Raw genomic sequence first — 27,516 nt, forward strand, 5'->3', positions numbered from 1 at the left:
AATAAGAAAGAAAATTAGATAAACAAAGTACTTAAAGAGTTTGAGGCAGAAGTAAATGTTCATCTTTAACAAAGAATGTGGATCCTTATAACTCTGGGGAGTTAATACCTAGAATTTTAACTGCTAATTCTGGTATAAATGATAAAGGCTTCCAGGATATATATGTAGTACACTTACTTTCTTCCAGCCTCCTCCCCACCCGCTAGGTAAACCACAAATGTCAAAAAGTTACACTGTAAGATTCTGGCTTTGGAGGAACTTCAGACTTGATTATGGGATATCAGGTCAACCCTAACCTGTGTAGTTTCTCATTTCACTTTAACTGTGTCCAAGAATGTTTAATGATGTAGCCAATGTAATCATTCCCCTTCTTAAATACTGAGAAGAAAATTGAAACAGATCTAAGTTTCACATGGAATAAAGCTGGAGATACAGTCACAAGAATTTGTAAACAGTGTTTGACAATTTTGTTATGACAAGCTTGCAGAGCCCATCGTGTAACTCAAGGAGTCAACACTATGATGCAGAAGCAAAAGGTTTCTTTTAATTTCAAACTGGTCAGCTAGTATCTCACTGCATGGAAGGCAAATGAGATTCCAATGAGCCAAAAAGAAAAGCTTCCAAAGAGCAGACCCTTAAGGTTGAAGGCAACTAATTTCAGAGTTTCCATGGTTACTTAAGATCATCAAAGTACAGAGTAAAGTGATACATACATATATGGAATATACATTTGACTGAGATATGACACTGTCAGAGGGTCAGCGAGTTATACCCTGGGATGGAGGTTCTTTATGACCAGCAATGAGCAAAGCAATATTAACAGGAGTTACCTCCAATTCTCTGAGAGCAGGGGATCAGGTACTAGCCATGGTATTCTTGATTTAAAGTTAAATTTAACTTTAACTTTAGAATTTTCCTTATCAGGGACTAAGTTAATTAATTTTTTTGAATTTAATTTTTGTTTCCTCATTTTCTCTTTTTCTTATTGGTAACCAAATCTTGGGTTACTAGTGGATAATTTAAAAAAGATCTCTGGGGATATTTGGGGTACAGGTTACTAAATTTTATCTATGTTTTTCTTGTAACATATATATGGGACTTTATTTTGATTTAGCATCTCAATCAGGGTAAAATGTGTATTAAATACTGCCAATTTGTTATGTGTTTAAATATTTATTGTCAATCTCTTTCAGTTACATTCTGTTGTAGTGAACTTTATTCCTTTAGGTATTGTTATGGTTTTCTTTGTGAGAAACATGTTTTGACTTTCAAAAATTTTTCTCTTTCTCATTATATATTTTTTAAATTCTACTTAATTTTTTTAGTCTCAATATGTATACCCATTTTCATTTACCTAAAGATGAGTCCTCTTCACCTATTTTCTTTCTTTTGCTTTGGTACAGCTTATTTCTAACTTAATGGTATTTTAAGTTTCTGTATGATACACTGGAGAATGGAGTCCTACATTAAGGTGGGAAAATACCAGTACAGAGCCTGACCAAAATACAAGGGAATTTAATAGGGAAAAGCCTTTCTTACAGAGCAACCTAGCCAGCCAGCACAGCAGCACTCTGCACAGCAAGCCAAAAGCAAAATTGAAACCAGCCACCTGCCACCTGAAAGTACCTCACTCTACATCCCTGACCATGCTACAGCATCCCCTACACTACATAGTTATTTTCTGTATCTAAGTAAAAGGGATCTAAAGACGGACACAATTTGAATGTAAGAATTCATTGCATTATTTCTCACAAGAACTCTTTTAAAAATTGTAAGTTTTAACATAGCAGTATTTAATTTCACAGAAGGACATAGGCACATTCTGTAGACAACAATATGTGTGCCATCTTGCTTTTATTGAACTTCAGGTGGTGGCCACATCATATGTGTATGCCTTCAGGTGTACAATTGTGATGCCTTATAAGGTAGAGGGTCTTAATTACTCTCTCTGTTTGAGGTTAGAGCATCTGAAGGGCAGAGGCAGCATCTTCTAGAATAGAAATAGTTCAGCTTTTATTTATGTAAGTGCTTCCCTAATAAACACCTAATTATCATTTATCTTGGTTCTGGTAGACTCATTGAAACCCCACCTTCCATTGGATCACCAGTGTGTTCATTTCCACATTCAAGTTATGTGGTTAACCTTTCCTGGCATTACACTACACAGAGCCGTCCTTGATAGTCTCCTTCCACTCATAATGTCAGATGAGGTAGTCATTTCTGAGATCCTGCTCTCTGCTTAGGTTTTTTCATGCTTTCTTTGGTAATTACCTGTGTATACTTAGGGTAACAGTGGTCAAGGTTCAATTTGTGAAATGTTTTAAATTCCATAAGAGAAGCATTGAATAGATAATAAATAGATGCACCTTATCATCAGCTTGAATAATTTCTTGAAAATGGCAACTTTGGAAATGTATTTATGTGATTATATTGGGACCTACAAATCCTATTTCTTTTTTCTTTCTTGAGAGCTCTTTTGGTATTCATTACAACATGAAGGATGGTTTTAAAGTAAAAAAAAAAAAGAGAGAAATCTTATTATGTATGGCTCTCATAAAATAAAATATTGTGTGTTTGTGTGTCTCTGTGTGTGTGTGTTTGCGTGTGTGCCTGTGTGTATCCACTTCTATGTTTACACTCTGATATTATCAGGCAAGTTGATAGAGTACTGTGATGGTAGCAATGAGGTAGTAGAGCAGTTAATTGTGATAAGGAGTCAAACGCCATTCTGAATCACATGACACATCTCTCAGTAAAATTGAATAATAATGAATCAAATGAATAAGGATCTTGTGACTATTGTATTTAACTTTATGATATTATGGTTATATATTTTGAAGCACTATCTCAGATACAACTGGGTGACCCAGAATTATATTAATACCAAAATATGTCATTCACATATTTCTGCCTCTTATTCTTACAGTTGGTAAACAGATATCAACACCCAATACAGCTATGGCAGAGCTGATGATTGAACTCAGGACTTCTTGCATTCTAGTCAATTAGAAAAATAGCTGAGCAGAACCATGGACAGCCAGTCCAGGAAGTTGGTGGTGTGCAACAACGGCACTAGGTTTGTGAAGTGTGGATATGCAGGCTCTAACTTTCCAGAACATATCTTCAAGAACACATCTTCCCATCTTTGGTTGGAAGACCTATTATCAGATCTACCACCAAAGTGGGAAACATTGAAATCAAAGATCTCATGGTTGGTGATGAGGCAAGTGAATTGCGCTCAATGTTGGAAGTTAATTACCCCATGGAGAACGGCATAGTACAAAATTGGGATGGCATGAAACACCTGTGGGATTACACATTTGGACCAGAGAAACTCAACATAGACACCAGAAACTGCAAAATTTTACTCACAGAACCACCTATGAAACCAACCAAAAACAGGGAGAAGATGTAGCGATCCAGGCAGTTCTGAGTTTCTATGCTCAAGGTTTATTGACTGGTGTAGTAATAGACTCTGGAGATGGTGTGACTCATATTTGCCCAGTATATGAAGGTTTTCTTCTCTCTCTCCTTAAAAGAAGGCTGAATATTGCTGGGAGGGATATTAGCAGGTATTTAACAAGCTGTTCCAGTTGAGCGGATATGCCTTCAACCATTCTGATGATTTTGAGAATTCTTATGATTAAAGAAAAACTTTGTTACGTGGGTTACAATATTGAGCAAGAACAGAAGCTGGCCTTAGAGACCACAGTGTTAGTTGAATCATATACACTCCCAGATGGACGTATTATTAAAGTTGGAGGAGAAAGATTTGAAGCACCAGAAGCTTTATTTCAGCCTCACTTGATCAATGTTGTGGGAGTTGGTGTTGCTGGATTGCTTTTTAACAGAATCCAGGCAGCTGACTTTGATACCAGATCTGAATTTTACAAACACATTGTGCTTTCTGGAGGCTCAACTATGTATCCTGGCCTGCCATCAAGGTTGGAACGAGAGCTTAAACAGTTTTACTTAGAATGAGTTCTAAAGGGAGATGTGGAAATCTATCTAAATTTAAGATCTGAATTGAAGATCTACCCTGCAGAGACCACATCATGTTCCTGGGTGGTGCAGTCCTGGCAGACATCTTGAAAGACAAAGACAATTTTTGGATGACTCGGCAAGTGTACCAAGAAAAGGGTGCGCTTGTGCTGGAGAAACTCAGTGTGCCCATTCAATAAAATGCCAGGCTTGTTCCCATCATGCCTCTGATGCAGTCTTCTTTTTCCACTTTTTTTAAAAAAATTTTTTCTTTATTGCCAGTCTTGAACTCATTAAACTCCAGGACTGAAAGAGTCCTCTCTGTCCCCTTAGACTTGAAAGGTCCAGTTTTATTCTCTGTCTTGTGGAAGCATTGCTTAATTCTTGTTAATGTGGGCAAATCCTTTTGTTTAATGCAATCAATTCTCTACAAACATAACCCGAGGGCAAAGGGTCTCTGATGCTTTCTTTGTTTCTAAGTAGGCATTAAGATCATTCCTGTAGGCTTTGTATTTTTGCTTTATTGCTCTAATGCTGCTTGTTTTAGTTTATAACTGTAGGGGGTATATCTTTATTAGCATAAGAAAAAACTTTCACATGAGCATTTACATACTCTGGGTAGGGATGGTAAGGGATGAGTCAGCAGCCCTGGCCCTTTAGGGCATTTCCTCTATAGTGTTACATTTCAGCAGTCAACTCCTGCCACTTTTTAAGGACCCTGAAGCTTGTCCTGTTAACATCTTTGGGAAATATTAAGCTCAGAATTAAGGTTTTGGGGGTAAGTTTTATGTGGTGAAACAAATGGGTAGTATTTCTGTTATGGTTTTGGCAGGTTTCTGATTCTGGTTTCGTGAGATGAACCTCAGATACAGTACTCTGACTTGGTAGGTATATATTCGTGTAATGTTGAGTCACAGTAATAAAATACATTTGGTATTTGCACAAAAAAGAAGCGTGCATTCAAATTGAAGATGCTGATGTTGATCTACAAACCTAGAACCACCTGATTTATGACAATGAAACTAATGTTATTACATATAAAACAGAAAGCATTTTCAAAAACTGGTACTCTCACAACTGGATATTCAATGTAGAAAAATCTTACAGATTCTAATCTATCTATCAAAGACCTCAATATAAATTCAGGCATAATGAGCTTCATAGAACAGAAAGTGAGAAGGAATTGCCCTAAACCCACTGGCATAAGATACCACTTCCTAAATATAACAAAAGTAGCCCAGACATGGAAAACAACAATCACTAAAGGTGAACTCCTGAAATTAAGAAGCTTCTGTAAGGGAACAAAAAGTTAGGCTACGGAAAGGAGAAAGTCATCGGCAATCCCATGTCTGACAGAGGGCCAAATCAGAAATATACAAAGAACTCAAGAAAATAGACATAAAAATGCAAAATAATATAATTAAAGAAATGGGATATAGAGTCTTAGTCCTACAAGTTCAAGGTCTTCTGCCCAACTTCCCTGTAGGAATCCCCTGAAAAGCAGATCCCTGATTTGTCCTGCCACCAAATCCCCCAGAGTGAAAAGTAGGCAAACCAAACCATGAAGCATCTGCTGCCATTGCTTCAATTCAGCACCCACCAAGAGATAGGAGTGCCAGTCCATCTCCTGCCAACCAGCTCTGTTGGAGTCCCCTGTTCTGCATTCCCCATTCCCATCACACCACCAAATGTTCCAGAGAGACCTGGAGAATTTCAAATCATGCAGCATCTGCTGACAGATGAGTCTTGGACCCATCCTTACCTGGAGAGAGCCTTGTTCTCATAACCAAGAAGAAAGGCAGAGACCTTGCCTGCACTCACTGGTAGAAGGGATGAAGAGATGACAGTATAAGATCATTTTCAAACACAAAAGGCTAGCTTACACGCACTAGAATCTAGAGATTGTACACCAGCAATACCAGGACATTTCAACCTAGATGAAGCAGAACAAAAGAACCGTAAAACAACTTAATTAAAAAGATAGAAGTGCTCAAAGAGGAAGTGAGAAAATTCCTTAAATAAACTGAAGAAAAATAAAAAAAATGAATAAATCAAGAAAAATACTAACCAAAAAATTTAGTAATCTCTTAAAAAAAGCAAGTAAAGCGAAGAAAAAAAGAAATGAGGAGAATATTCAAAGACTTCAAGACCTGAAAAGAGAAATAGAGACATTACAGAAAACACAAACTGAGGGAATACCAGAAATAAACAATCTGGCTAAATGAACAGGAACTTCAGATACCAGCATAAAAGAAGATACAAGAGATGGAAGACAGAATCTCAGGTTCTGTAGATAAACAAGTGTAAATAGATTCATTAACCAAAGAAAATCTTAAATCCAACATAACCATAATACAAAATATATTGGAAACACCCTGAAAACACCAAACTAATAATAGTAGGTATATAAGAAGTTGCAGAACCCCATCTCAAAAATGAAGAAAACATATCCAATATGATCACAGAAGAAACTTTCCCAAACTAAAGAAGGACATGACTTTGAAAGTGCAAGAAGCCTACATAAGACCAAATATTCTGTACCAAAAATGTCTTACCCCCCATTTAATAATCACAAGAGCAAACATCCAGAATAAAGAATATTAAGGGCAGCAAAGTAAGAAGGACAAGTAACATGTAAAGGCAGACCTATCAAAATTACACCTGACAACTCAATGGATAATCTGCAAGCCTAGAGGTCCTAGGTAGATATTTCATAAATATTAAGAGACCATTGACACCACTTGAGATTACTTAGCCAATCAAAGCTTTCAATCACTATAGATAGAAAACAATATATTCCATAACAAAACAAGATTTAAACAAAATCAACAATCCATCCATACAAAAAGTACTAGAAGGAAAACTCCAACCCAAAGTATTTACACTCACAAGAACAAAGGCAATATATAATAGCACATTTACAAAAGCAAGAAAATGGGAATCCACACACAATTCCACCAACAAACACAAATCAAAAAGGAACAAGAATCAGCAATCAATGATCACTCTTATCTGTCAATATCAATGGTCTTAAATGGACTATAAATTGTCACAGGTTTTCAGAATGGATACATGGACAGAATCCATCCTTCCTCTTCACACAAGAAACACATATCAGCTCCAAAGACCAACATTGTCCAAACAAGTGGACCTAAGAAAGAAGCTGGTGTAGCTATACCAATATTTAATAAATTGGTCTGTTAATTAATATTAATCAAGAGAGTTGAATAAAATCATTTCATATTCATCACAGGGAAAAATCAATCCAGGTGAAGTCTTAATTCTGAACACCTATGTACGAAATACAGAGGCATCCACATTTGTAAAATAAACATTATTAAAACTCAAACCACACATAAAACCTCAAACACTTACACTGGGAGACTTCAACATCCCACTCACACCACTGGAAAGGACCACAAGACGGAAACTTGCTGGTGTAGAATCCCTAGACTCTGGTGGTGTCATATTAGTCTTCCTATGGTTGAATGTGTTCTTATACTGTCATCTTCCCATCACTTATTACAGTGGGTACAGGAGGGTCGTCTCCCTCTCTTGGTTGTTATGGGTCCAAGGCTCTATCTGGTAGGTGTAGGTGGGTTCAAAGTGCCAATGGTGGCACATATTAGATGGCTCTCTAGATGATTCCTTGGTTAGATAAAACTGGGAGTTGCAATTCAGGGGACTTACACATGGAAAATTAGGCAGGTAAAGGACTTCTTCCTCTTGGTACCAGTCCAAGAAAAGAATGGTGGCAGATGCTGGATGGCTCATTCTGCCTCCACCCAAGCATTCAAGTTCGCTAAACATGACATGAAGATATGTTATTACATATGAATCATTGTCCTAATGTTTTGTTCATTTCTGGCTAGCATCTTTTCTTTAGAAAAATTCACACATTTCTCTTCACCAATGTTTTGCCTCTGGGATTTTTATTTTTCTTTCTATATGTTCTACTCTGTGTCTTTTCCTGTATATGCCTAGATAGCCCTGGATGTCCTGCTCTTTTAATCCCCTATTCGACCTTCTGCTACTATGACCATTTCTTCTATCTCTAATAATATATTTCTGCTCCTATCTATCTTTCTGTCTCCCTCTTGTCTGCTGAGATGCTAAAGAGGTGAAGTGTGACTGGTTTCCCCATTCCCTCTGTTATATCAGCATTTTCTTCTATATCTGACTATGGAATGTTATTATTTAGAACAATTAATAATTTATAGACATATTAGTAAAAATTTCTAACAGTGGAAAAAAATACCAGGAAAATGGGAGATTAATTCAGGTCTCCGCAGTTGTTACTTAGAATTGGAACCAGACTTTTGGAAACCAGCCAAAAGGTCATCTTTCAAAGTGGCCCCGTTAATGATAAATCATTCAGCCATCATGAACTGCACAATCTAAGAACTGTCTTCACATAGAATTGGACCAAATGCAGCTGGAGAAGAAAACTTTAAATGTAATGATGCCAAATATTAATCAACTATACTCACAGATTGGTGCCTAGTGTAGTAGTTATCAGAGAGACTTCATCCAGAAACTGTTAGAAGCAGGAACATAAGCACAGCAAAACATTAGGCTGATCTCAGGAAATCCTTTTTAAGGTGGAGTGAAGGCAATTCCCCAATTTTTTCTGACTGGGCTGTTTAATGGGAGAGTCCACAAGACAATCTAACTATGGTAATGAAGATAAATAATTTGGACTCTCTGCATTAGGGTGAAGCATACTCTGGCACCCATTGAGAGAGGCCATGGCAAGTTGATTAGTTCAAAAATGAAAAGTGCGTAGGCATAGTGCCTGCATGTCTTTTATCCCAACAGTTAAGAGGAAGAGGCCGGTGTATCTCTGAGTGTGTGTCCAGACTGATCTGGAAATAGAGTTCTTTTAAGTCAGGACTGTATGGAACATCTGTGCAGAAATGATAGGTGTACAAAAATAATTATGATGAAATAATAAAAATAATGATAATAATAATAATAATAATAATAATAATAATAATAATAATAGTAATAACAGAATGGATGCCTGGGATACTGCACTCTCCCATGCCTCATGAAAAAGATTAGCACTTGTTGCTCAGAGGCTGTCTTTGTCTGCAGTGACTCTTGGTGCATCTAGCACAAGTAAGTGGACTTATAGAAAGAATCCATCCTGTGTATATCCAACAATGACATTAGTGAAATGAAAAATATCTTTATTAAACCACATCATGGTTTGATTATCCAGCTCAATTGCTGTAATTACGGGGGAAAATATGATCTTAACATCTGATTACATTCTGATGTTCACCTCACAGATCCTTCTAATAGACAGTATGGAGCTATGTGTCCTTCTGAAAGCAGGTTTGGATAAGGAGCATCTGCAGCAGGTCCAAATATTCACTTTTATAGTGCAGACTGAGTCATAATAGAGAATTTGTGTAACTGCAGTTTACCCATCTGAGGAGAGGATTCATAGAAAATCATGTTTGTTTATGGACAGCACTTTAACACATTTGAAAACAAATGGAACAAAGCTGAAACATATTGCTACAAAGTAACATTTAGGAGTACAAAGTTGACTAAAAAGATACCTTGCTTTTCACAAAAGGCAATCAATTACACTCCCCCCCAACCAAATTCATGCACTGGTCAAAGTTTAAGCTTCTTGATTTCATTTAAATGTGTGTTTCTTCAAATTCAAATTTGTTTTACTCAAAGTTTCCTTGAGGTTAAGCCATTCTAATTGTTGAGTTACTGGAAAGATGACACATTGTTTTGAGCATTGGTTGGTATGGATGTCTAGCACCTATCATTTAACTCCAGTTGCAGATTTTCCTATATCTGCATCAGTCCCACACTGGCACCAGGAAATTGTGCTTTATGGAGACATGCATTTAGGTAAATATTTAAACACAAAAAGTGTAAAATATTTTAAAATTTATTTCTGACAAATTCAAGAATTGCACAAATATATATTTGGTGTTTTTAATAGCATCCCTATTTCATTATCAAAGGGTTTTCCATTGATGGATCTTGACATGTTCTGCTCAGTTTTCACCAAATATTTGTGAAATAAACACTGATGAGTAGATAAAGAAAACTAACATGATACAGGTATATGCTTTGTTATGGAAGATGAGAAGGTTTACTGTCGATATGATGGAGAAATAGCCAGTAGCATCTGGAAGGGTACAGAGAGAAAGAAGTCTGAAATAATGAAGGGTTGAGAGTGAAAAAACAGGGATGAAAAAACCACGATGTCAGGAGAAAACCAGAGGACACATTGACGTCAATTTGCAAAGTGACTGAGGCTACAAAAAAAATCACAGAATGAGGAAAGGTAATTGGGTCTCAGGTGTTGGAGTTTTTAAGTGTAGTGGTACAGGATGGGATGTTCTTCGGAGCAAGTGCACTTTTATGAGGGAACAGGTATTAGAAATGCTGAGAAAAACTTTGGCCACCATCCCTTTTGGTAAGTTGTATAGGCAGTTAAGCCATTTATACTTAAAATGTGACTTCCCTCATTTAAATTCTGAGTTCATGTTGTGGCTTCTTATAGGACTGCTCCCTCACAAATCAGGTGACATTAGCTAGCATGTTAGAACCAGGAGAGTTGTTTAGATTTTTCAAGAATGCTAAATCAATTTGGAAGTAATAGGACTTCAATCCGTTCCTGTCCCTCCATGTTGAGGACTGTTCATTGGACTACACCCCTTTAGTCCATGAAGGTAGTCCCATTTTTAAAGGGACAAATTTCCAGGGAGGTCATGGTGCCAGTATAAAATGCATTAGCCGATGTGTCTTTGAAAGCGCATGATTCTGCATATATTTAGCCAGGATTTTAATATTAGGCAAATCTGCAATAATTACTACCAACTTAGTAATGCTTACATGTTAGAAGATGAGCAAAAACATTCTTGGGAAAAAGCTCTTTGTAAGAAACAGAGACAAATTCCTACAATGTGCCAGTAATTACAAAACATTCGTTTGTACAAGTCTTGATTTTTTTCTCAAGCATAATAGAATTACCATTGATATTTTCTTCATTGAACACAGAAATGTATCCAATTTCAGTACATGACGGAATCGTATTATTATTGGTGAGATAGAAAATAATATTTTTATATTATTAATGTTGCCACTGAGTTGTATATTGTTGAAACTGAAGTGCAAGAAAATATGAGAAACCAGATGATAGATTTTTTGGAATTTTGAGTATATAATCAGGGATAGAAACATCAGAGTTTGCTTTGTGAAAAGTATTAATCGTCAATAAAGGAGGTGATTTACAGTTATTACTGAAGAGATGTACCACAATCTTGGCTTGAATATTTTATTGCAAATTGCAACATGGTAATTGTGTTCAAGTGATTATATTGTGGCCTACAAATCCTAATTATGTTTTACTCTTTTGATAGCTCTCTTGGTTTTTATTAAAACATGAAAGCATGGTTTTTAAGTAAAAAAAAAGAGAATTCTTATTAGGTATGGCTCTCATAAAATAACTAAAGTGTGTGTGTGTGTGTGTGTGTGTGTGTGTGTGTGTGTGTGTGTGTCCACTTCCATATTTACACTACGACTTTATCAGACCAAGTGAGAGAGGACTGTGATGCTGGCAATGAGGTAGTAGAGCAATGAATTCTGATGAATAGTCAAAACCATCCTTACATGACAACATCTGCCAATATAATTCAATAATAATTAATCAAATAAATCAGGATCCTATGGCTATTATATTTACATTTATGAAACTATGGTATTATATTTTACAACAAGATTTCAGCTACACTTGGCTGTCCTGGAGGCAAGTTTATACTTAAGCTTATGTTTCATATATTTATGCCTCCTATTTTGACAGTTGGCATACAGGCTTCACCATCCAAGTATAGCTTATACACTTCTGATGATTGAACACAGGACTTCTTGCATTATAGTCAATTTGTAAATTATCTGAGCTTCATTCTGTTAGTTGTGATGATTAAGAGTTTGTCCTTCTTCACACAGCTGTAATTATACAATATCAATTTCCTAATAAAAGCAGAAAAATCATAATTCGAATTGACAATCAGAATTGTGGTATGTGTCCTACACTAGCCAATAACAAGACCAAAGTTTGAAGTCATTTGAAACTCTAAATGCACACTACAAAACCTTTCAAAATTCTTTAAATCAATTGTGAATTAAATTGAAAACTTTGAAAAAACTTTCCTTCTATACTTATATCATTATCCTTAACTTGACACATAATTTTGTGACGTGTGTGTGTGGGGGGGGGTGGGTGTGTGTGTGTGGGTGTTGTGTGTGTGTGTGTAGGGGGAAGTTACACAGGAAGTTGCATTTTTTTACTCTGGAAATGCTTTTTGTAACTCAAGTGATCCCCCATACACAAACAACTCTGAAGTCATAGCTTACAAGAACTATCTCCTCTCTCTTTAGATCATTGTTGATGTATCATTTTTTTCTCTGTAACTTTGAGATATCCTATTCTCCCTTTCTACCAAATGAAGCAAGGCTGAATTTCTGTTTTTGAAAATTTATTTCCCTGTATACAGACTCAGAAATATATTTTATAGAATGGGATTATATGTATGATAAGTATTTATGTAGGCAGAGAAGTAGGAAAGTTGTCAGAATGGGGTCAGTAACATCCATCAGCTACAGGATAAAGGCTATAGGATGGCATACAAGTTAGTCATCAAACTCATTATATGTGAAGAGCATTTAAGGTAGCCTCTCTACTATTGATTAGATCGATGGCATTTTCCTTGGGAATTCCTGGACATTTGTAAAGTGACATATTTCTCCTCCAAATGTATAATGTAAACCTCTATTAAGGTATCACATTTCTAGTTCTCATCTATTATTACCCCAATCATTCTGCCTGATCCCTCACGATCTCCTACCCCCTCCTCTTCTCTCCTCCTCTTCCTCCTACCTACATCCTTCTTCCTCATACTCCAAATTAATTCAAGAGATATTGTGACTTTCCTCTACTATGGGGAACCATGTATGCCTTTTTTAGGGTCCTAGTTGTTTCTAGCTTCTCTGGAGGTATGGATTGTAGGCTACTTACAGTTTGTTCTATGTCTAGTATCCATATATTAGTCAGAACATAACATGTGTATGTTTCTGTAGCCATTCTGCCAGGTATAATATGATATCTCATAGTTGTTATGATTTACATTTCCTTGGTGGCTATGGATGTTAAGTGTCTTTTAGCCATTTTAGATTCCTCTATTGACTAAGCTAAATTTCCTATAGATCAAAGAATTCAATAGAAATCCAACTACTCTGTACATCTTAGAAGAGTAATTGGGAGGTAGCATTGATTGAATTTGTACAAAAGAACAATTCCTGAACATAACAGTAGCATACACATTCAGACTGACAATTCAGGAATGTTTGTCCTGAAACTGAAAAGATACTGTAAGGCAAAATACATAATCAACAAGAAAATTCAGATGCCCAAAGAATGGGAAAGATCTCCACCAGCCCCACATCTAGCCAAGGGCTGATTTCTAAAATATAGAAAAAACTGAAGAACTGATATGTTAGTCATAAATCTCATTATCAGGGGTGGGCTTTTTATGTAGCCTCTCTACTGGTGATTAGATGGTTAGCTGGTGTCATCCTTGTGGAGCTCCAGATATTCCCCTAGTGCTTGATTTCTCTTTAAAACTATAATGGCTCCCTCTTTGATAGTATCTCTTGTTTTTGTCTCCTTTATTATTCCCCCTACACAAACAGGACCTTCTGTAAGGACACAGTCAACAATACAAAATTACAGCACAAAGAATGGGAAAAGATATTCACAAACCCATATCTGACAGGTGGCTTTTCTCCAATATTTAAAATAAACTCAAGAAGGTAGTTTGCAAAACACCGAATAATCCAAATAAAAAGTCGGGTAGAGAAGTAAAAAGAGAATTCTTAATAGAGTAATCTAAAATTGCTGAAAGACACATAAACATGTGTCAACAACTTTAGTTATCAGGGAAATGTTAATCAAAAAATATTTTTGTTTTAATATTAATTTCATTTATAAAAATTTATGATAATGGAAAGAATATTCCTGGACAAAACTGAGGAATTTCTGTCCACACAAACACATGGAGGAATATTATGTTCACATAATAATCTAAAAATTATACAAGACTAAATTTTCAAAATGGAAGTGTGTGGCCTCTACGTCAAGAGGAAAGGACACAAAAATCAAGATCATTGGAGTTCCCAGAAAGCAGGTGATTGAGAGTGTCAGAAATATCAATGGATACTCGATGTGACACTGTATCTCTGGGATCTCAGTTGTGTACTGAGAATATATGAAGTACACACAGAGAAATTGCTCGCTTGTACACTAACTCATACAGAATCCTGGCTTGTTAATATTGGCTTACTGCCAAATATGTCAAAAAATGTACTGAGAGTCGTTGTTATCTGATTTCTTGTGTGAAACAATTTTGGAGTTCTTGACACCTGTCCTGGAATCTGCAATCTTCATTGAAATCCATATTCATTAAACCACCATGGGCCTTAATCACAGGAAACTCACCTCAGTGCATGCTGATATCTAAAGATGTACAATGGATATGCTTTGATGAGAGTAAAATATCCAATGATAAAACTGTATTTCACCTTCACATGGATTCTTGTTCAGATGATATGGGTTAAAAAAATCCACAATGTTTGAACAGTGACATATGCCTTGTCAAACAGAAAGACACAGGAAACTTAGAATATAGGATACATAATTGACATCCATGCTCACATATATTCCATTGAAAAAGCACCAAGAAGTGATACTTTTCTCTAGATTCCAAGTAGATTTATTTGTTTAGCGAATAAATGTTATAACTCAAGAAGACGTTTCCATTCCCTGAGTCATGAGCCTACAGAGGAAAGTTGAGTAATTTTTGATACCTGCAATAAGAGTACCCCCTCTACAGCAGGAGATGTTATATGTTCTTTCTATATAAACAGCAGGATATGACACCAATATTGTTGACAATGTCCTTAATTCATGTGGACTAACATTGAGGTCTCAACAGGTGATTTTTTCATATCAAATTACTGAAACATTTACCTATCTCTACAATTTGAGACAAAAAATCTTAACTGTTCTCACTAAAAATTATATATTTATCCAGCAAATGGTATTTTATCTTTTCTGATCATCGGAATATAACGTGTATTAATCTCAGATTCTTTTTAATTTGTGTGGGTATGCAGTTTCTACAAGTGATCACATGCTTCATTCTTTGAACTTTGATAGCTCAACTACTAGATGAGGCATTCTACTTCATAACATGCCATCATGATCTGGGGAAATCCTCCGAATTTTTGATGTGTAGATGGATTTCCCCCTCCTTCTACTTTCCCCAAATATATTTAGTCAAACACAGTCTGAATGTATTAGCTGTCCACATTCTACCTATTGCCTGTGATCAACAAGTGTCTGTAAAGAATAAGCTCTGTGATAAGGAAAATCATGGATGCCAGACTTTCTCAATTTTGACCTGAAGAATCTTTCAGGGATTTTATGCATGTTGAGAGAAATCCCATCAATGTTTAAATGATTCAATCACTTCATGCTATAAGTTTCCTAACTAGATATGCCACACATTCAATGGAATTTTGTGAAAGGAAATCTTCATTTTCGACTGGTTTAAACAATCTTTCATTACATCATGCATGTTTCTCCTACTAATGTTTTCATTGAGAACAATACAATGCCTTATGCTTCTTAATTCTGCATTTACAGTAGACAAACTAGTTTCTTATATGTAAACCAATCTGAAAGTTTTAACCTGTTTTCTATTCTAAATGAATGCAAGATTCATTTGATATATGTTGACAGTTACTGGTCTGTGAAAAAATCTTCAGGTTTGTCCAAAGGGCATTTTATAGTAGAAAAATAAAGGAAAGCATGGAAGGAAGAAGGAAAGAAGGTGGGATAACTAAAGGAAAGAAGAAAGGAAAATAAAAAAGAAAGTTAAAAATGAATATAATGAGGAAATAATTGTAAAGATAAAGGATATAAGGTGACTGGGAAAAGGCAAGAAGGAAATGATGAGGAAATAAGGATAAAATAAATGAAACTAGAACTGGAAACTGAGAAGGTATTGATTATGATTTCAGTTGTGTATATTCTAATTAGTGTAATTTACACTATATAGCAATAACTTTACCATAGTAAAGGGGTCATGAATGTGCTAATGAAATGTCATAAGTGATATTGTTCAAACATATGATGAATGTTTTATTATAGTATAATTTAATCTAAAAATGTTGTATATCATATAACAAATTGTCTTATTCCATTAAGAGGAGCATTTTGCACATGCTCAGCTAGACTGAATATCTTCTAGAATATTCTGTAGGGTTGAAGCCTCCTGGGTTTACCTTCATGCACTTTGTCAAAGATACTGTTGGATATTTTATCTAATTTTTGACTTCTCACGATTTTTAACTTATATCAAACTGGAAAGGACACAACATAAACTGGATGATTTGGAGTCCCCTCATTAAGGGGAAATAACAATCATATAATAATCTTTTTTTGTTGTTTTTTGAGACAGGGTTTCTCTTTGTATCTATGGAGCCTATCCTGGCGCTCACCTTGGAGACCAGGCTGGCCTTGAAATCACAGAGCTCTGCCTGCATCTGCCTCCGGAGTTCTGGGATTAAACTCTTGCAACACCAACACCTAGCTCTTATCATAATCTTAACACAGAAAAAAAAACAGCAAACACTAGGAGGATCAAATTTATCCCCTCAACTATAAAGGAAGTGAAAGAATAGCCAGGACATGTTGTATCAGCTGAAAATATTTGATGGTGTGATATAAAGAGCTAATGAATTGTAGCAAAACTGAGGGGAGCTCCATAAAATTTGAATGTCTCTTTTGAATTCTGGTTCCTCTGTGTTCCACCAAGTATGAAGTTAGAAACTCCAGGAAAATTTCCAACTTACCCAGATGTTATATGTAGACTCCTTGAGTAATAATTTTTTTCTAGATAAAAATTACCACCATTGCAAGTGTGAGATTATGACTTCTAATGTTTTTCATTCAAGAAATCTAGATCACTGTATGCCTTGTGAAAGTACACAGTGCATCAAGGCCTCAAACTTTAAATATGTGTGAATGTCACTAGAAGAAAAACATTGTCCATGTCTGTAGAATGTAGACTCTACTGTAGACATTTATAGTCTTCAAATAGGTTAGTTAGGACAGATATATCATTAGAAAAAAACACCTTGCACATGAATAATAATCCATTATAAGTAATAGCTTGAAGTCTGGTGATGGTGACCCACGTAATTATTCCAAGCAATCAGGAGACAGATACATGTGAAACCCTATGAGTTTGAGACCAGGTTGGTCTACAAGATCTAGTTCCAGGACAGCCTCCAAAGCCACACCAAAAACTTTTCAAGAAAAAACAAAAATAAAATAAAATAAAAACTAAGAAATAACTTGAAATCTTACAGAATGGGTTAACAATGGAAAACTCAACTCTTGATGCATATATTGGAGGCTTAATTTATTAGTCCCAGTTTACTTTTCAAGACGGATGATTTCCACAAATGAAAGCCCTTGAAAACCATTTTCTCAGAAGGTATTAAGTGACATTATATGCCCTAGACTGAGTAATTGTGCCAGATAAAGCCATTGTTCATGGCCTTGTAAATGGCTTGAATGAAGTTACCTACCACCCTGTGAATATAAAAGTCTGTACAGGACACATGTTTAGATATTAAAACACCCGAAGAAAACTGTGCTTCTCAGCTGTTCTCTACTCCTTGGACCTATTTTATGGAGAAAATTAATACCACTGTGATTGCCAAGTGAAAATATTGATACCAAGGTATGTCACAATGCCCACAAAACAACACATTCCCACACAATAAGGACCTAACTTAACACCTTCATTTGTCTTCTCCTTAACACATATGTTTATTTGTAAGTTGCAATCATGACCTTACATTACACCATTGTCTGTGTTCTCTCATTTTACTATAAATATTAAACACAGCTCAAAGTTAAAAATGAAGACACAACATAAAGAAGTTAGGGTGGCATATATAAGGAAAGTGCCTTTAATGTAAACTCTCCACTATTGCTTGGATTTTTACTTGGTGTCATTGTTTTGGATTCCTGGACATTTGCTTAGTACCATATTTCTCTTTAAAGGTATAATTTATGTGTCTATTAAGGTTTCTCTTTTCTTGCTCTCATCTGTTCTTCCCCCTAATCATTTCTCCTGATTCCCCATTTTCTCGTATCAACTCCTCTTCTCCTCTCCTTTTTCTCCATCCTAACTCCTCCTCCCAATGATCCCAAAGTTTTCGGGAGATCTTGTGCTTTTCCCTTACACTGAGGAAACAAGTATGTCTCTCTTAGGGTTATACTTGTTTCTAGAATCTCTGAAGATATGGATTGCAGACTAGTTATAATTTTTTCTCTTTCTAATATGCATATGTTAGTGAGTAAATGATATCTTTTTTCTGTGTATGGTTTACATTACTCAGGATGATTTCTTCTAGTTCCATCCATTTGTTGCATCCTTTTTTCCCACTGAGTAGTACTACAATGATTAACTGCATCTAATTTTCTTTATCAATTCATTGTTCAAGGGACATCTTTTTTGTTTCCATTTTCTTGCTATTACAAATACTGCTCTTATGTACATAGCTGTACAGATGTTCCTGTTGTATGAATATACATCATTTGGGCATGTGTCACAGAGTGGATTTGCTAGATGGTGAAGTATACTGATACACAGTTTTCTGAAAAACTACCATACTGCCTGCAAAAATGGTTGTACTTTTTTTTACTCCAAGCAGCAACAGCATCATCCCCCTTACTCCACATCATCTGCAGCATAAATATTCCATGGCAGTTTTTTGTTTTCTGGACACTTTCTTGAAGGTATAAGATGGTATCTCAGAGTCGTTATTATGTATATTTCCCTGATGGCTATGGATGTTGTGTGTCTTTTACACATTTTAGATTCCTCTATTGACCAAGCTAAAGTCCCAATGGATCAAATACTTCAAAATAAATCCAGGCACACTAAATATCTTAGCAGAGTAATTTGGAGATAGCATTGAATGAATTTGTACAGCAGACCACTTCCTGAACATAACATCAGTAGCACAGAAACTCAGATTGCCAATTCATGAATGTGGCCTCCTGAAACTGAGAAGGTTCTGTAAAGCAAATGAAAGTCAAGAAGACAAGACAACAAGCCACAGAATGGGAAGACAGCTTTTGCAACCCCAAATCTAGCCAATGGCTGATTTCTAAAATATACAAAGAACTGAAGACACTACTCACCAAAACACCAAATCATCCAATTATATACAAGACACAGAACTAAACACTAAATGCATAATAGGGTTTTACTTTTTATGGACAAGAAAATCTACTAATAAAAGACTTGGAGCATGGTTTTCATGGACTACATGTAGTGAGCTTAGGTGCACTCCTGTTGTTCAATTGTTCCATTTGCTTGGAAATTGCCAAAAATTTTGTCATAGGCTCATTTGAAAACTCACATCAATTGTTAGGTGATTCTAAAAGTTGTACAATGGTACATAGAATCAGATATGAAAATCCCCAAGTGCAAAACTGCCTCTCAGTTGCCACCTGTTTCATGATCCCATGATAAGGGCAGAGAGATTTCTGTCAAAGTTGGCAGGAAAAACTTAGGATCTTTCTGTCACAATCTATTACATCTTCAAATTCTAAAACAACCACACCCACTCATGACCTCACAATATATCCTCCTGGCCTTACAAAGAAGTCACAAATCTCTCTCTTTTTTAACTATTTTATACACTTCTTCTGCCCCACAGTAAACTACTATGGATTTAGTACAGAACACATGTAAATAAATGCTTCATTATAATATTCCAACTGTTTGATGACCACTTAGATATATCCGATATGCTGCAGTTTCTATAACAGAGACAGCTCTAAGTTTCTTGTACTATTTTGTGAAGGTTTATGGCTTCCTGGTGTTTCACACATATGTTTTGGTACATTAGTTGTTGAATTTTTACCTTTTTTCTCCATTTTTATTTAAATTAGAAACAAGTTGTTTTACATGTCAATTCCAGTTCCCTATCACTCACATCATCCCCTGCCCCATTAATGGCCTATTCATTCCATACCATTTCTACTCCCCAGGGAGACTGAGGTCATCCATGTGGGTCTTCAGAGTCTGACATATCCCTTGTGATAGGGACTAGACAGTCTCCCGTACCTAGGCAGAGGGAGTATTCCTTTATGTGAACTGGGCAATTCCTAGTCTATGGATAAATAATGATCTACTAAAAGAGGCACAACAGATTTCTGAAGCCTACTAATTGACACCCATATTCATGCTGATTGGATCTGTCCCATCCAAGTTTGCAAACAACCATGGTGGTGAGCAAGTGCTCCCCATTGTTCAGGTCAGCTGTTTCTGTGAGTTTCAAAAGCCTGGTATCCTTGCCCCTTTGCTCCACACACCTCCTTCTCTGCAATTGGATTCCAGTTCAGGAAAGTTTTTAGCTGTGGGTGTCTGCTTGTACTTCTGTCAGCTTCTGGATGAAGGATCTAGGATAACATATATGTTAGTCATCAATCTCATTAACAGGGAATTGCAATTAAGGTAGCCTGTCCTGTGTTGCTTAGATGGTTATGTGGTGTCATCCTTGTAGATGTCCAGACATTTCCCTGGTGCCTGATTTCTTTTTAAATATATTCTGGCTCCCTCTCTGATGATATCTATTACTTTGCTCTCCACTATTCTGCCTACTACACAACCAGTAGTTTCTGTAAGGCAAAGAACACAGTCAGCAGTATAAAATTGCAGCCTACAGAATGGGAAAAGATATTCACAAACTTCATGTCTGACAGAGGGCTGATCTCCAAAATTTACAATGAAATCAAGAAACTAGTTTCCAAAACACCAAAAAACCCAATTAAAAAGGGGGTACAGAATTAAATAGAGAATTCACTATAGAGGAATATAAAATGGCTGAGAGACAAAATAGTGCTCAACATACTTAGGAATCTACAATATTCAAATGAAAACAGATTTTTAGCTGTTAAAAAGCAGGTCATATTCATAAAACTTTATAATAATGGAAAGAACTTACAAGGATAAAATGGATGTCTACGAAAACAGTTTGAAGAATCTTATAATCATGTAGTCATCTAAAAATTATACAAAACTAGCTTTTACAAAAGAAGTGTGTTGCCTCAACTTTAAGTGTAGAGGCCACAATAACCCAGACCATTTGTGATCCCAGGAAGGAGAGGTTTTTCAGAGGCAAAAATATCAACGGAAACTCAATGTGACCCTGTGTAGCTGGGAACTCAGTTCTCTACTGAGAATATGAAGGGGACACAGAGAATTTCCTCCCATGTACATTAACACATATAGAATCATGTTATAATTTGATTGTTATAATTTGCTTTCCTGACAAATCTTCCCGCCAAAGGATTTGTGAGGCTGTGTTTTCTGCTTTCCCTTGTGAGACAAATTTAGTGTTCTTCCCACCTACCCTGAAATCTGCACTCTTCACTGGGGTCTATAGTTTTTAAACCACCATAGGCTTAATGAAAGAAAACTAACCTCAATGCATGCTGATATCTAAGGATGTACAATGGACGTTTCTTTGGGGAGAGTAAAATATCCAATGAGAACATTGTATTTCATGTGGCTTCTTGGACCCATGACATGAGTTCAAAGAATTCCACAATAATTGAGCAGTGACATATGCCTTGGCAAACAGGGAGACACAGGTAACATGGAATATAGGACACAATATTCATACACCTGCTTGCATATATTCCATTGTAAAATCACCAAGAAGTGATAGTTTCCTCTGGATTCTTAATAGATTTGTTTGGAGAACATATTTTATAACTCAAGAAGAAGTGTACATTCCCTAATTTATGAGCCTACAGAGGCCACTTGATTAAATTTGAGAACTTTGGTGAGATACCTGTAAAAAGACTAGCCCCTCTGTTGCAGCGGACATTATACATTCTTTCTATATAAACCTCAGTCTATGAAACCACTATTGTCAATGTCCTTGATTATGTGCACAAGTTTGGAGATCTCAACTGGTGATTTTCATGTCAAATGTCTGAAAAGATTACTTATATTTACATTTTGTGATGACACTCTTACCTGTTCTCAGTTAAAAAAAAAAAAAGATATCTATCCAGAGAATGGTAGATTTTGTCTGTCCTGATAATTGGACTATAACCTGTGTTAGCCTCAGATTCTTTTAAATTGTGTCCATATGTGGTTTGTACAAGTGATCACATTGTTCCTTTTTGAACTTGGATAGCTCTATTACTAGATATGGCATCCTACATTAAAATATGCAAGCATGATTTTTAGATGTCTTCTACATTTTTTAATGTATAGATGGATTTGTTAGTCCATGCTCTTTCCTCATAATAATTTGGTGAAACATTATGTTTTTTTTCTGTCTTTGTCTTCCTGGGGCAACAGAGACATTTATAGGCATAATTTTAATTATCATATACATTTTCATTTTTAAATTAATTATTTTTTGTGTATAATTTTTTATTAGTTCCAATTAGAAACAAGCATGTTTCACATGTCAATACCTATTCTCTCTCACCCCTCCCCCAAAACCCCCATAAGCCCCCTTCTTTATCCACCCTGCTCCCAGGGAAGGCAAGGACTCCAATGTGTGTTCACCAAACTCTGTCATATCATCCTGGGCAGGGCCTATGCACTGACCCCTGTGTCCAGGAGAGAGAGCTTCCACCAATATGGGATGGGATTCAATGTCCCTTATTACAAGCTTATAAATAATTATTTGCCACCAGGGGCCCTGTAAAGTGCTGTCGCCTCCTCATAGACATCCATGTTCAGCTGTCTGTATCAGTCCTGTGCTGGCCTCCAAGACATCAGTGTGGTATCCATGTTCTCCCTCTTGCTCAGGTCAGCAATTTCTATGGGTTTCACCAGCCTGGTACTGACCGCTTTTTTCTTCAGGTCTCCCTCTATGCAACTGGGTTCCAGAGTTCATTTTTTGTATAGCTGTGGGTGTCTGCATATAATTCCATCAACCACTGGAAGAGAGTTCCAGAATAGCATGTAACACATTATTTTACAGGGGAAGGACATTCAGGGTAGCCTCTGCACCATTTCCCAGATTTTCAGTTGGTTTCATCCTTGTAGATATCTGGAAATTTCCCTATTTTCAGACCTCTCCTTGGAACTATAATGGCTCCCTCTGTAATGTAACTCTCATTCTACTCTCCTCTATTCTTCCCCCTGGCTCAACCTTTCTGTTCCTCCATTTCTTCCTCTCCCCTCTTCCGCCCTTCTCATTTTGCCAGCTCCCACTCCCCTACTCTCATGTTCCCAATTAGCTCATGATATTGTGCCCCTTCCCATTTTCTGTGCTATATGTATTTTTCTCTTAGACTTCTTCATGTTTCCTAGTGCCTTTGATAATGTTGATTATAGGCTAGATACCCTTTGTCCTATGTCTAAAATTCATATATGAGTGAGTATATACCATGTTTGTCTTTGTGTGACTGGGTTACCTCACTCAGAATGGTTTCTTCTAGTTCCATCAATTTGCCTGTGAATTTCAAAATGCCATTGCTTTTTACTGCTAGTAATACTCTATTGTGCAAATGTAGCAATGTTCTCTATCCATTATTCAGTTGAGGGGCATCTAGGCTGCTTCCAAATTCTGGGTATTACAAACAATGCTGCTATGAACATAGTTTAACATATGCCCTTGTTGTATAAATGTACATTCTTTGGTTATATTGCTGGATCTTGAGGTAGACTGTTTCCCATTTTTGCTGAGAAACCACCATACTGATTTCCAAAGTGGTTTTACAAGTTTGCACTCCCGCCAGCAATGAACGAGTATTCCTTTTTCTCCACATCCTCTCCAGTATAGACTGTCATTTGTGTTCGTGATTTTAGTCTTTCTGTCTTGTATAACATGGTATCTCTGAGTTGTTTTTATTTGCATTTCCCTTATATCTAAGGATTTTGAGTGCTCTCTCAATTGTCTATCATCCATTTTATTTTCTCTGTTGAGAATTCTGTATTTACTTCTGTGCCTCTTTTTAATTTCATTGACTGTTGTTTTGGTGGCTTGCTTCTTGAGTTAATTGTATAATTTGGATATCAGCATTGTCAGATGTAGGTGTGGTGAAGACTATTTCCCCTTGTGTCTGCTGTAGTTTTCTCTTGCTGACTGTGTCCTTTGCCTTACAGAAGATTATCAGTAAAAGGAGGTCCCATTTATTACTTGTGAATCTCAATGTCTGTGCCATTGGTGATAGGTTCAAGAAGCTGTCTCCTGTACCACTTCGTTCAAGGGTATATTCTGCTTTCTCTTCTAGAAGGTTCAGTATGGTTGGATTTATCTTGATGTCTTTGATCCATTTGGATTTAGGATTTGTGCTTGATACAAACACTATCTTAAAGTATTAGCTGTCCATGTGCTACCCATTGTTCTACCTATGATCATAGAGTACCTGACAAACATAGGCTCTGTAATATGAAAAATTCTGGATGCTAGACTTTCTAAATTTTGATCTGAAAAATCTTTTGAGGATTTTATGCATGATTGAGAGAAATACCATCAAAGTAAAAATGATTCAATCACTTTATATTTTATGTTTGCTAGCTAGATAAGCCACAAAGTCAATCGAAACTTGTGAAAGAAAACTTATTTTAAAGTTTTAAAATATTTTTCATTATGACAAGGATATCGCTCCTGTTAATGTTCTCGCTAAGAAAATACACTTCCTTAGGCTTTTTGATGTTACATATCCAAGAGAAAAAACTAGATGCCTGTATTCAAACCAAGCTGCAAGGTTCATACTATTTCCTATTAAAAAATGAGAATAGGATGCATTTGAAGTAATATACATTTACTAGAAATGGTTCCTGAAGAAAATCTTCCATTTTTTTAAAGGGATATTTCAAGTAGAAGAATAAAAGAAAAATGGAAGAAGGAAAGAATGGAGGAGTAACAAAAGACAAAATAAAAGGAAAATATAAAAAAATTAAAAATAGGTACAGTAGTCTTAGTTGACATCCATGCTCCCTTAGTGCTTGTAGAGTATCCATCCAAGACATTCTGGCTTTCAGAGTTTCCATTCAGAAGTCGGGTGTGATTCTGATTGGTTTGCATTTATATAGTATTTGGCCTTTTTCCTTTGCTGGTTTTAACATTTTCTCTTTATTCTGTAGATTTGGTGTTTTGATTATTATGTGTTGGGGGGACAGCTTTACATGGTCCAGTCAGTTTGGTCTTCCTGTAAGCTTCTTGTACTTTCATAGGCATATCCTTCTGTAGGTTGGGGAAATTTTCTTCTATGATTTTGCTGAATATGTTTTCTGTACCTTTGAGCACCTTCTTCTATACCTATTATTCTTAGGTTTGGACTTTTCATGGTGTCCCATATTTCCTGGATATTTTGTGTTAGGGATTTTTTGGACTTGAGGTTTTCTTTGGTTGATGAATATATATCCTCTAGCAAATCTTCAATAGCTGGGATTCTCTCTTCCCTCTCTTGAATTCTATTAGTTATACTCACATCATTAGTTCCTGATCTTTTACCCAGCCTTTCCATTTCCAGCATCGCCTCATTCTTTTTTTTTTATTTTTATTGTGTCTATTTCAGGTTTCATGCATTGAACTGTTTCAACAACTTCCTTAACCTGTTTGGTTGTTTATTCTTGTGTTTCTTTAGCTTCTTTAAGAGATTTGTTTATTTCTTGAATTTTTTGGTTTGTTTTTTCCTCCATTTCGTGTAAATTTTTGCTGATTTTTTTTTCTATTTCTTTAAGGGATTTTCTTGTTTCCTCTTTAAAGGTCTCTATCATCTTCCCAAAACAATTTTTGAGGTCCATCTCATCTTCATGCTCTTTGTTGGGCTTTTCAGATCTTGCTGGAGTGGAGTCCCTAGATTCTGATGGTGTCATATTTGTCTTTCTGTTGTTGAGTGAGATCTTATTTTGTCTTTTTCCCATATCTTCTTTTAGTGGATGCAGGTGGGATCTCTCTATCTACTCTTGTGACCCAGTGGTGTGTATGGGCCAGTCCACAGCTCTGGATGGTCATGTCTCTCCTGGTAGTCTCCTCACTCTCGTTGTGGTTCTGTCAGCAGAAAGGAAGAGTGGGGTGTTACCAGATTTAGGGAGCTCCTTCCTGCCTGGGCGTGTCTACCACAAGCAGGCAGACACATTCCTGGGGGTGGGGTGGGGTGAATGATGGTTTGGATGGGGGTTGGGTATGAGCAGAAGCTCCCTCACCTCATTGCAGATCGGTTGGCAGAAAGGGATGGGATAGTGGGGTGTTACCAGATTAACGGAGCCCCTCCCTGCCTTTGCGTGTCTACCCCAAGCAGGCTGGCACAGGCCCCGGGGTGGGGTGGGGTGAATGATGTTTGAACAGGGGTTGGGTAGGAGCAGAGGCTCACTCACCTTGTTGCAGATCCATTGGCAGAAAGGGATGAGAAAACAAGATATTGTATGACAAAAAGAGATTTAAACGATACATATCCACAAATCTAGCACTACAGGAGGTTCTGGAAGGAAAACTGCAACCCAATGAACATAACTACACTCAAAAACACACACGCAATAGATAATCTAATTTTACCAAACACAAAAAGAAGCAGGAGGGCAAAATCCACACACAATGACACCACCAACAATAAATCTAAAACAAACAAGAACCAAAGAACAATGGACATTAATATCCCTAAATTTCAATGGTCTTACTTTTCCCATAAAAAGATATACCCTAACAGAATGGATATCAAGACAGAATCCATCCTTGTGCTGTTTACAAGAAACACACCTCAACTTCAAAGACAGGCAATACCTCAGAGTAAAAGGATAGGAAAATATTTTCCAATCAAATGGGCTCAAGAAATAAGCTGGTGTAGCAATCCTTATATCTAACAAATTAGACTTTAAACTAAAATTAATCTAAAGAGACGAAGAAGGGATTTCATACTAATCACAGGAAAAGTCCATCTCAATCCTGAACATCTATGCCCCAAGGCACCCACATTTGTAAAACAAACATTACTAAAGCTCAAACCACACATAAAACCACATACCCTTATAGTAGGAGACTTCAATATCCCCCTTACACCAGTAGACAGGACCACCAGACAAAAACTTAACAAAGAAACAAAGGAACTGACAGAAGTTATAAACCAACTGGGTTTAACGGATATCTATAGAACATTCCATCCAAACCCAAAAGAATATACCTTCTTGTCAGCACCACATGGAACCTTCTCTAAAATTGATCACATAGTTGGCAGCAAAGCAAACCTCCACAGTTACAAAAGAATTGAAATAACCCCCTGTATCTTACCAGATCAACATGCATCAAAGCTACAATTCAACAGCAATATGAATCGCAGAAAACCTACATACTTGTGGAAAATGAATAACACCCAATTGCACCATTCCTGGGTTGAGGAAGAAATAAAAAAAATTAAAGACTTCCTTGAATCTAATG

General features: G+C 36.4%; 1 pseudogene; it reads left to right on the forward strand.

The window, feature by feature from the left end:
- The first annotated feature begins 3,029 nt into the window (after positions 1–3,029).
- On the forward strand, positions 3,030–4,181 carry LOC107976973 (annotated as a pseudogene).
- The last annotated feature ends 23,335 nt before the right edge of the window (positions 4,182–27,516 follow it).

The sequence above is a fragment of the Cricetulus griseus genome, unplaced genomic scaffold, assembly GCF_003668045.3.
Source record: "Cricetulus griseus strain 17A/GY unplaced genomic scaffold, alternate assembly CriGri-PICRH-1.0 unplaced_scaffold_4, whole genome shotgun sequence".
NCBI lineage: Eukaryota > Metazoa > Chordata > Mammalia > Rodentia > Cricetidae > Cricetulus > Cricetulus griseus.